The following is a 14,040-nucleotide window of genomic DNA, read 5'->3' as shown; positions in this document are numbered from 1 at the left end:
ACATCAGGGAAAGAACATGACTTTATTCAAGGGCTTGGGCTGCCATGTTTGCGGGAGAACCTTTTTTGAGCTATAGATGCTTGGATCCGTGCATATGGAGGGACAACTGTACAGGATGGATTCAGAATATTTTAATAAAAAATAAAGCAGATATATGCTTTGAAAGTAACACTGAGAAACTTCTAGCAACTAGTAACTCATAAAAGTATTATCCCCCTCCCCTTTGACTTTTCAATTACACTCTGGTACTGAAAGGGATTTAACTTGCATTGGTACTATGATGTACACAAAATACTCAACATTGTGAAGTCACTAAGTAAAATAGACAAAAAGTAAGTAAGTGATGTAGAACTTAAATAAAGAAAGAGTGGCACTTGTTAGTTGCAGAAGTATTCAACCTCTTTAAATACTGGTAAGCTCTGGTACAACCCATTGTCTCCTGAAGTTACATAAGTAGTTGAATGGAGTTTACCTTGGTGCAAATACACCACCACAAGATCTGAGACTGAACACACCTCAAATACCCCATAGTTTGTTGAAGACTACAGCTACACAAACAGAACCGTGACAAGCAGGCGCAATCAAATCACATTTGAGATAAAGTTATGCAGAAGCACCACAGGTAGTTTTTTGTGGGTTTTTTGGGCTTATGTGGCTATGTTCGACAGGGACTGGTAATCTCACAAGGATTGAAGGCATGATGGATTGAGCAAATATAGGGCAATTCTGGTGGAAAACATGTTTCAGTCTGCAAGGGATATGGGACTGGGGTGTTCACTTTCCAGCAAAAAAAAAAAAAAGATCCTAAATAGACAGCCAAAGTAACACTGGAGTGGTTTCAAACACAAGAGCCTGAATGTCCTGGACTGACCCAGCAAAGGCTCAGACCTCATCTGATTAAGAATCTGTGACAAGGCTTGAAATTTGCTCTTCACCAACAGCCCCCACATCCAAACTGACAAAGGTAGAACAATCCTGAAAAAAGAAAAAAAGGTTAAAATAGTAGAAGCCATATACTGTATCTGACAGAGACTATACTAAGAAGACTTACAGCAGCAATTGTTGCCCGAGATTCCTCTACCAAGTATTGACTTGGGATGCGTTCATGAAAGCGGCACCAACTTGTGCCTGTTTCTTATTTACTTAAATTTTGTGTCATAAGAAATATTTTGCACCTCCATAGTGTTGAGTATCTTGTGTCTATTAAGTGGAAACAATGCCAATTAAATACATTTTAGTTCCATGTTGTAACAGAACAAATTGTAGAATATTTCTACAAGGCATTATATAAGAAATAAGTGCTATTGAGACATGTAGGAAAGCAAGCACTGAGATTCATTGTATTGCAATAGTCTGTGAAATCAAGGCTGGGGAAGGGGGCATGAGAGCAGTGTTGCCAATTTCTAAGGAATTCCCTAGAATCCGGGGAATTTAATTTCTTTCCGGAGATTTTGACTGAATAATAATAATAAATACTGGGGAATTCCGAGGATTTTGGTAAAATATTCTGGGGAATATCTTCGAGGCTTGTTGGCAACACTGCGTGAGAGACAGATGGGGGAACAGTACCCCTTCGAGTGGCTACTACTTTGCCACCATTTGTGCCACCTTCACCTCATCTCTTGCTTTTAGATGGCCACTTCTAAAGGTTATCCAGCTGCTGACTACTAATCTGCAACCAATAATGGCCACTATAATCTCAACTCATCATAATTCTGCTGGAACTAAAAGTCTCCTAGCATGTTCCAATTACGAAAATTTCCATTTTCAAAACAGCGAGAAAGCAGAGGACAATTAAAATTGACGATAACTGTCAAGACCACAGTAAATGCAATGAATAGGAAAATATGATAAAGAAGAGGAGGAGAAGACAAAGCATAAAAGTCTTAGGCTATGCTCTCATTTAGAGTGTTCACTGATGCAGGCTTGAGCTGCTGCCTAACAGTAAAAGCTGTCACTCAGAATCCAAGGCCATTAAGAGACTAAGGCATGTACTTCATATAGCAAGCACTCATGACAATGAGAATTAATTCATCACCTCATCTGCCCTTGCTGCACTGAACACAGAATGTTATTTTAGTGTCACAGCCACCCTGTGATGTGTGTTACCTAAGAACAGTGATTTAGCTGAGGTCAACCAGCGAGTTTCTAGGCTGAGAAGGAATGTGAATCTATCCCTGGTTTCCCATAATGTACACATATCCTGCCCCACAGAGCAAAAATAACTATTCCAAGGCAATTTCAAATGAAAAATACAGCCAACAGGGAAAAGATTAAGCCCACTCCCCCCCAGCTGCTCCTTTGATTATTCATTTTTAGAAAAGCATATTTACATGCAGAATGTTGCTTGCCCCTCAGCGTGCAATATACAAATGGCAAGTCCAACATTTTGTTCATAGCCCAAACTATACCTCAGCAACAGATTTTCCTTAGTGATTAATCTGTGGCTATGATAATTCATAAATCTGGCCACCTCTAGTTTTTTGTGGGTTTTTCGGGATATGTGGCCATGTTTTAGAAGAGTTTATTCCTGAGGTTTCACCAGCATCTCTGGCTGGCATCTTCAGATAAACTACACCACAGATGCTGGTGAAATGTCAGGAATAAACTCTTCTAGAACATGGCCACATAGCCTGAAAAACCCACAAAAAACTATGGATGCTGGCCATGAAAGCCTTCAACTTCATACTGGCCACCTCTGTTCCAATGTTTGTTTTTCAATGTAAAAAGTGGGAAAGACAACTTGTTGCCGTCCACATATTGCTGGAACCATCCATCATCCTGCAACATTTAAATTGGCCAGGGCTGACAAAAGCACTGAAATCCAAAAACATCTGGAGGATCACAAATGGTCCATCCATAGTCTATAGTATTCTATGCTAGGAATCACAGCAAGGTAGGTAATATAATGTACTATTTATTCACACATTACAACATTTTGTCTATTCTGACAAAAGCACTAATCTATTGCACAAGTAAGAGAGCCAGTAATTTGAATGCTAGTCTAATGGCTTTGGAAGGCCTGAGTTCAGACTCCACTCACACATGGAAACCCACTGAGTGACCATGGGCAAGTCACACTCTCTCAGCACTTTTTGAACAAATTTTGCCAAGAAAAACCCGTGGCAGGGTTGCTCTAATTTGGAAACAACTTGAAGGCACACAACACACACACACACACACACACACACACACACGCTACACCACAAAATTTATTTTGGTGACAAGAATAAGTGGCTGCAGTTACATCTATGGCTGAGTTTAATACTTCTGAAATGCATTTTGTTGATATAAAATCCATAAAACAAAATCTAACCAACAAATTATAAAAGATTAAAATATACATATGGATCAATTTTCTCTTGAAACTTGTTATTCCAGCAATGTATAAATAAAAGCCCCTTTCCTAACAGCTGTCTAGGAGTAGGGGAACAAAGCAGGGTGGGGAAGAGAATTCAAAATCATATTTTCTAAGTTTATGAAAAGAGTAAACTGTGTTAATCTGTTCCATCAATAATAGTCTCATGATATCTTAAAGACGAGCATTTATTATAGCATGAACTTCCACTGGTTACAGTCCTCCTTAGATATATGAAGCAATGTTCCCAGCTACACCTTTTATCTATCTTACTCCATTTCTATCTGTTAGTCCCATGAGGGGGTCTCCCATCACCCCTCCTCTTTTGATCTGAAACTCAATAAAGCATAGGCTGGGCGACCATTCCACGACCCTGATGTGGACACCATTACTATAAAGCAGCCTCAGCACGTAAGCTAGCATAAGGAGTTGCATGAAGGCCCCAAGCTTTGATTGATCAATTCTGGGCATTTGGAGGAGCTGAGGAGATCTAAGACTATAGATCAATGGGTTTCAGATTTTAGATAAACAAAGCATTGTCAATCTTGTACACTAATTTCCTCTGCCTCGAAATGTGGGTCCATTCACACCTCAGTGTCACCTCCTTGGAAAACTACTGAGAAGTATTTCCCGAGTACTTCAAAACCCATTTCAAAGGACTTCAAGACCATGCGATCTTCTTTCAACCCCTTGGAATCTGCCCCTGAGGCATCTATTTGGTATAAATATCAGAACTTTTTAGCCAGTCTTTGGCTGAGTCTAGTAAGCAGGCAGAATCTCTGCCAGTTTGCCAGGCTAGCACCTCTATCGCTGGCTACTCCCCTTTGTCCAGGGAGTGATCAAGTCCTCTTTCTGTTTCTGGACCATCTGCACTGGAGTCAAGATTTGTTCAGGTGCAGTATCACCGTTAGTGAAGCCTTAATCTATTCCAATTTAACACCTTGATTTCTCTAGTCCTTGTATGAGTGCGTGGTTGTTTGTTTTATGCATGTGTGTTGATTTCCTCTTTTAAATTAAGCTCATTATCATTGGATGTCTGGCACTGGAGTTTTATATACCTTTGGACTTGGTATACATAGGGACTGATCACCTAGGCTAAGTTACCTGGCCACTACATTTGAGCTAATATAATTCCCTAAGTTAGCCTTTTGTTTTGGACTGTTCTCCCCAAAACAGGTCCACATATAAGGTAACAACACATCCATGTGTGTGTGTGGAGTGGGGCAGAAATATAGCTACCAGGGGGCAAAATGAAGGCACTAACCCCTCCCAGTAATAATTCTGTCACCAACTGAATTTTCTTTTAATCACCAGTTACCAAATTTCTACTAGTGAAATACTGTAACGTAAAACTTTAGTAAAGCATTCAGAAACACAGTTTAGTAAACAAAAGAAAAAGGGGCTGGCAAAATTACCAAAGGTATGCAAACACAGTATAAAGTGTTTGTTCCAGATATTAACTGATTTGAATGTCTCACTCTCTGAAGTGCTAGAAATCCAGGGAATGAAGGAAAACCTAACAGGAGGGAGAGTTCTCCTTGGAGTAGATGCAATGCCCTCATCTTACCCACTGATAGTTCCACAGATCTGGTATGTATGCATGTGTGTACGTAGCTATCTATCTATCTAGAAATGCTTTCAGCTCAGAATAACATTTTAAACTTTCCATAAAGTAGATCACAGTCCATTAAATTTAAAGATGTATATTGTGAGTCATCTTGAGTTTCATGTTGGGAGAACAGTGGAATATAAATTAAAAAATGAAAAATAAATAAAACTTGAAATTGCTGCAAGTTGCTATTTTTGTTATAATTAAGTGAGCCTTTGTTTCATTTTTTACAATATAGAAAATGTTACATGGGATAATGACATTCAATAGTCCAAATCATGAATAAGAAATAGTCTTCTTATTCCCTTCTCCCATCTCAAATACCATTTTTAATCTGTCCCCATTGTGGAAGATCGGGGATCCTGAAGCAAACTAACAGAAAGTTTGTAACATCCTTGAGAAGCCAGTTCCTAAAGGAGCATCTGCCTAAATGTCCCACAATAGCTGAGACTGAAGAAGCATAAAACAGCACAATCTCAAAGACTAATCTATCCATTTATCTCTATACAAATCTATAAACACTTTCTGTGGACAAGAACTATGAGTTTTAAATATGACAACAATTATAATCTATGTTCACTGTTGAAAGGGATTTTCATTTCAGCTGATTCATTCTCTTTTGAATATCACTGAATTCACAGTGAATAAACAAGCATATTTTGCTCCATTCTGGTTTTGCTCTTATTAAGTCATTATTGGAAAATTACTGTTTCCATGTCAAGGGTGACTGTTGAAAAGGGGTTTATTTTTTATAAACTGAATGAAATCGTACTAAAAAAAAGGATTTGTCTATGTAATCATAGTTTCACATTTATGTAATTAGATGTAAGCATTTACACAGTATAAAATATGCTCAGTGATTTCAGACTTCCCAAAAGCATTCTAAATAAAAGGCACTAAAAACAGAAATAAAGACTAATTACAGACTTGCACCAATGCAATCACCAGCTGGTGATTCACAAGCAGCACAGAGTTAAATTATTTTAATTAATGTGCAGCAACGTTACCAATATGACATGCTTATTAACCCTCTGCCATTATTAACAAACCACAGAAGACGTTTGCCAGATTTTCAAGAGTTTTCTGTTAAAAATATTGTTTTATAACATGTTCTAAATGATAAAGCCTTAGCACTTTACAAGAAACAAAACTAGTCTGAGCTGCCAAGAAGCTAAGGAATATTGCATCAGATCTCTTTTTTACGTTCAAAACTCCATTGCTGAATATCAGCCCATGACTGTGGAATAATTTGTATCCCCTAAATCTCTTTGAAGGGAGTAGAAAACTAGAAGAACAGCCCACACAAAGCCCACAGACAGTTCTCACTATGAAGACAAAGCTATGTTTTAATTACAAAAATAATGGTAAGTTGTATATAGAGAAGAAAAACATGTTAAAGTCCATTAACATGTATTGTCAAACATTCAAAAACCACAAATCCTAAAACTTTCTGGAAATTTTACAGAAGAAATGTTGTGATTTGCTTTTTAGGACACTCCGCATATCTAAACCATGCTTTGTTTTCCTTTTATTTCTAATAACACAACATAAAACCTAAGGATATTAAGTAAGAAAAGGCATTCACAATTTGTTATACGATTCCAGAAGGATGGAAACCATGCCTGTGTGTGACTGACCAGTATCTATAGGTGAAACTTTAGATGATTAGATGATTGGTAGTGAACTGGCAAGGGTTTTTGATTCCTCAAAATAGCAAAACAAAAGGGTACTCCACCATAAATTTGGCTGCTGAAATGAAGACTGTTTTGGTGAAAGCTAGAAGTGGGTTTGTGGATGAAATAACCAATTGTAAGCAAATAACTACTTCATGACCTACTATTTTCCCAGATTGGTCTATTTCTTAGATTAAAAAACAAAAGTAGATCCTCCAAGTCTGAAGTCTCCATGGAATAGATAGTACTGTACCAAGACACATATTTTTAAAGTAGTTTTTAGTTTCACCTATAATTGAATTAAGCTATGCAACTACTGCTGTTAATTAATAATACCTCTTTCCTGTCTTGCCCTTCCTACAATTGTGGCACAGAAGAAAGGAGAAAACTAGATTAAGTATTCCACCCCTTCCAAACAGATAGCTAGTGAGGGGATGGGAGTGTATCACTCAGAATGCAATGTATGGAAGATTCCCAAAGCAGCCCTCACAGTCCTGAATGCCTACTGCAGATGTAGAGCCACTGAAACCTCAACAGCAACACTCTTCCGACTATGAAGCTCTCAAACTACCGGTAACTAGCACTGCTGTTCTCTCAGGCCCATTCCCCTCACTAGATCAGAATGAAAGTTTAGAAAACACTTGTTCTAGTACAGTGCCAAAAGGCCCCTAAAATGAAAGAAGCAAAAACAGAAGCTACTGCACAGATCCATAGCAAGGCAAAGATATGCATCATAAGTAAAAGTAGTAGGTGGTGGTGGATAACTATCTCCTCAATAATTATTGTATTTGCAAGACAGAACACACAGTATTTAATGCATATCCTTCATTCTGCTTAAAGATCATGTTTCAATTTTCAGAGAATTCAGTTTTTCATATATGTTTTTGATTGATATAATCTGAACCAGAAGCAATTCTGGTTAGAAACAGATTGTCACATTAAATGGTCATATTAATTTAAAGTTAAGTCTATCATATTGATGCAAATGCACCAAGAAAAGTGTTTGCAGCATTTTTATTAGCTTTTCATGCACATTAGTTTTAGTAAACCAATTGTGTACAAAAAATATTACAGCAACATATGTTAAATTATTAATTTGTTTCTTCCCCCAATCTTAAAATGTGGGAAAGTTCCACATGAAAATTAAAACCAGTAATGTTGACAAATGTTTGTATTAGGATGGGGAGAGGGGAATCATCACACAGCCATAATAAGCTGAAAAAATATTCCAGTACAGATCAGAAACAATCACTAAGTCCAAGTAAGCAGAGTAATGCCAAGTGAAGAAAGTACTTGTTTCCAAAAGCATTTTGAGTGCAGTTTCATTTTTCCTAAGAGTCATCATAAAGATGATAGCTTTGAGTTCTTTCCAAGAACAATGTGTAGGACTAAGTTAGTGTCTTAAGAAGGAAGGATTTATTCCACCCCACTCTTACCTAACATGCTTATTTCCAGAACATGTTAATTCTCTCCAGTAGTCCCAGTCAGCACTTAAGATGCTTTGACATGGGTCATTGTTACCAAGCAGACAGCTGTTTATACAGTATTATCCACATCCAAACAATTTTTCCAGTGGACATTTTTTAAAAAGAGAACTGACACCAGTTTGAATCAGACTTCCCAAAAGTAGTGGAGAGAGGAAGAAGACTCGGGTTAAAGGAAACTGGCTTCAACCGCACTGCCAGCTCTTTAGAAGCTGGAAAGAAGATGGTGTGAGCAGGTGTGAAGCCAATTTCCTTTAACCCGAGTCTTCTTCCTCTCTCCACTACTTTTGGGAAGTCTGATTCAAACTGGTGTCAGTTCTCTTTTTAAAAAATGTCAAGGGGCAGGGGAGAGAGAGCACCATTGTTACAACTTTATGTTTTATAATTAAATATACAGGACCAGGATCAAGTCACTTATGAAGAACCGAACCAGTCCTTTTCTTGTTTCCAGTGCTGCTTTAGTATGCTTCACTTTAGCCTAAGCCCTATTTTCACAAAGAAATCAGCAAACAAAAATGTAGTCTTTGTAATTGACAGACAGAAACAAGGTCTGTTAGTGTATAGTTTCATTCATGAGGTGAAGTTAACATATATGTTTGCTACTATAGAAACTGAGGACGATATCACCCGACGATTTTTGCAACTCCAATCCAAAGCCATTCCAAGCCCAACCATGCGAATTCACGTTATTATGTGATAGAGTATCACACGGTATTGCTTTCTATGGGGAGTCATTCCGAGCCCAATCCTAAGTCAGTCCAAAGTCACTCCTGATGTAGGTGAATTCGATGAACTAGCGAATTCACAAATCTTTCTCCAAGGTCAATTCGAATCCAATTCGAATTGGTCTTGGTGTGGAATGCAACTTTGCTTCAGTCCTGGTACACCCCCACACAACCTCCAAGGTGCCATATTTCCCATGATGCGGCACTGCAATTTTGCTCCATGTGCTTCCGGTACTCCTTCAAGAACAGAGGCTGCATTCGGATGTGTCCAGCAGGGATGGCAAGAATGGAGGGGGCAATCTGGTGTGTCCAGTAGGGATTGCAAGAACAGAGGGGGCAATCTGATGTGTCCAGGAAGGATGGTAAGGACAGAGGGGGCAATCTGATGTGTCCAGGAGGGATGGCAAGAACGGAGGCTTGACAGGAATGATTCACGTGAGGCTAGAGGCAGGGTACCCAAAGGAGAACAAGGCACTGTAATAATAATAATAATAATAATAACAACAACAACAACAACAATAATTTATTTTGCAGTGCTTTGTTCTCCTTTGGGTACCCTGCTCAAGCCTTGAGGAGAGGCAGAAAAGAATTTTTTTGTTAATAATAATAATAATAATAATAATACTAGGGATAGAAAGAAGGAGGCTGCATTCAGATGTGGCCAGGAGGGATTACAGGAATGATTCACGTGAGACTAGAGGCAGGGTACCCAAAGAAGAACAAGGCACTGAACAATAATAATAATAATAATAATAGGGATGGAAAGAACAGAGGCTGCATTCCGATGTGGCTGGGAGGGATGACAGGAATGATTCACGTGAGGCTAGCTTTCACGTGAAACAGGAAACAGGTAGTGGCCCCCTTCTTCACCCCGGAAACATAAAAGTTCACGATGCGTTCAGAGCTCCACTGAGCATGCACAAGGGTGCCAGTTTGAATTGTTGAATCCGCATGGTGTGATCATTTATTTTGCACTCGTTCCTTGCCTCAGGAATGACCACAAATTTGCTCTTCACATGGGATAATTAATCACGTGAATTGCCTTGGATTCAAATTGACTTTGCTTCCCCTCCCCTTCTGAATGGCTTTGGATTGGAGTTCCAATTTCATGTGTAATAAGGGACTGAGTTACAAGGATCTCTTCAGCCTATTTATTACACAAAAAACTGATTTAGTTTAGAGATCAGTTTGATTCAAATGTAACAATGTACCATCATTTATTATTGTATATGGGCTTACCCCTTATCTAAATACCCTAAAGGCACTAGATCTCATATGACCTTGGAAAACTAAACTGGGTCAGTACTGGTTAGTACCTGGAAGGGAGAACACCAATTAATACCAGGTGCTGTAGGTTGTATTTCAGAAGAAGAAACTGGCAAAACCACCTCTGTGAGTATTCCTCACCTAAGAAAACCCTAGGAAATTCAATGGGCCACCGTAGGTTGACAGGAAACTTGAAGGCATACACATACACACACACAAACACACACACACACACTTGGACTTAGGTCCTCTTGCCTCCCTTTCTTCATTCAACAAAGCAACAAGGAGGAGATCCGAAGTATTTGCTTCTGTTTACAATTAACCACAGTTTGCCATGATATCCAGTGTGAGAATTGTGGCTACTTCTAAACTGAAGTAGATTTGAACTAATTACAGTTTGAAATTAGTTTGTTCTGAGAAACCAAAGTTAAATCTAACCACTAGCCACTACACATGAGTGAGAAGTAAGAGGATGAAGGAAGCAATACTTCTAATTTTCAAACATTTCAGAACACCTTATCATTGGTGTTATTTGGTCCCAGTTCCCCTCGTGAATCCCAAATCCATAGATGCTCAAGTCCAATTAAATGGAGCGGCATGGTAAAATGGTATCCCTTATATAAAATGGAAAAATCAAGGTTTGCTTATACACACACTATATATAAAACTATCCATGGAAAGAGAGGGCTGACTATATAACAAAGAAATGCCATCAATTTTAATACACATTCTAGGACAGAAAGATCTGATATAATGTTTGAGCATCTGACATTTATTTAGTAGAGCACTAACAGTCAAAACTTTGGAGCAGCTCAAGTCATGGCAGAACTTTAGGTGGGCTCCTTACAATGAAATAGATTGATGCATTTCTCTCAGATCCTTTGAATGAAGTCATAACTGCTAGAAATCTCACTGAGAGTATTCATGTCTAAATGTTTCCTAGAAGATTGTGTGCTGTTCTGCATGGGACAGGCATGAGAACTAGATGCTTCTCTCATTAAATGAAATCTCAGATTTCCAGTATTTCACAGGAGGAATTTTTACATCATGTACATCAAACTAATGTATTCCAAAGACTGTTGGCACAATAGAAAGTGAGGTTCTTAAGGTTCATAAGCTGAAACAACTCCTCTTCCTTATGTGTTGCAGCTACATAACTTTGCAGAAGTAATCATGTTTTATTATAAAACTGACCACAGGTATCCCTTTCTGTTCCAAAAGGGAAATGGGGCCCTCCATTGTATTCACCTTACAGCACTTTGAACTCTACGGCACGGCTACGCAGCAAAGAGAGGCGGCTCTTGGTCGCCTCTTCCTGGCGCTCTGTACTGGGCCTGTGGTTTGCTTATAGAGAACAAGTCAACCACTGAAGCCAGATTGATTCTTCTTTTGTCTCACAATCTATATACATTTATGGACATAATTCCCAAGTATTACAATTTTCCGATTTTCCAATTTCATCTTTGGTTTATAAGCGAGATCCACCTCAGATTTTTAATCATACCTTTACAACCATAAGAGTTGTACAACACTGCTTCATTAATAAAAGGAGCATGTAATGTTAATGATATTAGGTTTTCCTAATGACTGGATACTCAACAGATGGAAATATTTCTTCCTTTCAGAAACTACTTTCTGAAGATTAATAGCCATACTCCCCAAATCTTTAACATGCAAATTAGCAAATTGTATACTTCTCAGAACCTTTCTCTTCTTCACTAACAATGCAAGAGTATAGGCTATATAGAGTTAAGCCCACCTGCTTAAAAATCTTGAACACTATGATTGAATTTCAATCAATAATAGACACAAAAGGAGTCTTCCCTTCTATGTGTGGAAGAAGAATGCTGCAGTCTACTGTGTGCTATAATTCAGATACCAGGGAAGAAAGAACTGAGTACGTGCTGTTTTAGCTGTATATGGCAAAAGAATGGGATTACTTTACCTTCCAAGCCTAAAATCTGTCAACACAGGGAATTCCACTCTCTGTGTAAATTCTGCCTATTGAGGTCAACAGGAAAGGCCTTGTGCAGAAGAACCACTTCTGTAATATATATGGTTCAGTTCAATGGAATGCAATAGCTAGGATGGCCTGTCCAAACTCCTTTGTTCAAATTCAGGAATGTTTAAAGGAAAGCAATTAACAATTTGCTTTTTTCATGAGATGTTTTTGTATTTATCAATCTTGCCCCTTCAAGTTAAAAAAAAATTCAATTTGTGTAGACCTTTTGATCAAATGCACACAAAATAGCCTACTTCTATCTGTCACTTGAGCCAGTGTGATGTAGTGGTTTGAGCACTGCACTATGACTCTGGAGATCAGAGTTCAAATCCCTGCTTGGAAACCCACTGAGTGACTTTGGAAAATCACACACTCTCAGCCTCCGAGGAAGAATGTGGCAACAAACAAACCTTACCAAGAAAACCCTGTACCAAATCCTGTCTAATCTTGGAAGCTAGGCAGCGTCAGCCCTGGTTAATACTTGGATGGGAGAGTACTAACCAATACCAGGTGCTGTAAGCTGTATTTCAGAAGAAGGAACTGACAAAACCACTTCTGAATATTCCTTGCCTAAGAAAACCTTATGTTAAAATTCATGAGGTCACTGAAATTCAACAGGTGACTTAAAGGCATGCACGTGTGCGCGTGCGCGCACACACACACACAGATTAAGTTATTAATAAAGTCAGGCTAGGTAATCAGAAAAGCAGGGGGTTGGACTGGATGAGACCTGGATGGTCTCTTCCAACTCTATGATTCTCACAAGTGGTGACAGTGGTTGAACTAGAGGTTTCCAAAGACATGCTAATAGTTCTTGTTTGGTATGAGTGTGACTATTGTCATGCACGGTCTTGAAACAATTTTTGGCAGTACCTGCCAGTAGTATATCCACAAAAGCTCTGGAACATCTGCAGTATTGTGTGTAAATTTTGCCCAATGAGAAACCTGCTTACTGTTTTGTGTGTGGATCAGGGAAAAGTTCAAAATCTCAGGCAGTACTCTCTTTTGAAAGTGTTCCAGGCATATCTATGATTTTGTGTTTAGTGAGGGGCAGAAGGAAAAATCTGACCAAACCTCCCCCCCAAATATTCATCTATCCCACATTTTGTGAAGGAAATTATTGGGCTAGTGGCTACCTTTATGGAGTAGCTCACTGAAGTACATTCTAAAGATCTCATTTTGTTTCAAAATAAGAATTTGGGAGGGGGGCAATTTCTGATGTACAGTAGTTAAGAGCATTAGCTGAGTCCCTGGTTCATCTGTTGGCTCAGCTATGAAGATAATAAATAGCCTTCAGAAACTTTCAAGCATGTCTAAGAATGGAACTGCATGCTGCTCTTATACTGCAGGCTATTGGCCACTTACACTCTTTATCTGAAAAGACCCTGTTCATTGCTCTCCTTTGCTTGTTACCAACCCTTTCTTATCTGGACCACAGCTGCAGATCCCATCAAGCATGGCCCATAAGGGATGCAGGGGCTGGAGTAGGGGTGCAGAGATTGATGGCTTACAAAAGGTCCTGATTAGACCAGCTGTTTAAGGGCACAGCCAGAACCTCTGCCTGCCAGACTCTGCCACATGTCTTCTGGTGCTATGCTTGTAATGACATTAGCATTTCAAAAGAGAAATTACCAAAAACCCCAAGTTCTATGAGGGAGGTAGACTTGTTTCTTAATTGCAAGCCTGCCTTGTGACTGATTGACATGTGCAGTAGATATAAAAGTGAACAATGGAAAAGTTTGCTTTTCTTTATAACATGAAGGTTACCAAAGACCTAGCAATTTGAAGAGTTTATAAATGAAGCTCTCCCTGTTTATTTTAAAATACCTGAAGAGTCAGCAATAGTGGCAGATGTTGAAGACATTTGTGACTTATGGCAACCCTAAGGAGAACATATCACAGAGTTTTCTTGGCAAAAATGGT

At 38.8% G+C, this 14,040-nt stretch overlaps 1 protein-coding gene across 4 annotated transcripts in view; it reads right to left on the bottom strand.

Annotated features, from left to right (window-relative positions):
• The window catches only part of SUSD6 (sushi domain containing 6), a 90,788-nt gene that overhangs the window by 23,842 nt on the left and 52,906 nt on the right, over positions 1–14,040 (bottom strand). The window lies entirely within an intron of this gene.

Source organism: Sceloporus occidentalis, unplaced genomic scaffold (genome assembly GCF_023333645.1).
Source record: "Sceloporus occidentalis isolate IW3139 unplaced genomic scaffold, rSceOcc1.0.p SCAF_4, whole genome shotgun sequence".
Classification (NCBI taxonomy): domain Eukaryota; kingdom Metazoa; phylum Chordata; class Lepidosauria; order Squamata; family Phrynosomatidae; genus Sceloporus; species Sceloporus occidentalis.
The sequence above is the reverse complement of the archived record's forward strand: the minus strand, read 5'-3'. Positions and strand labels throughout refer to the sequence as shown.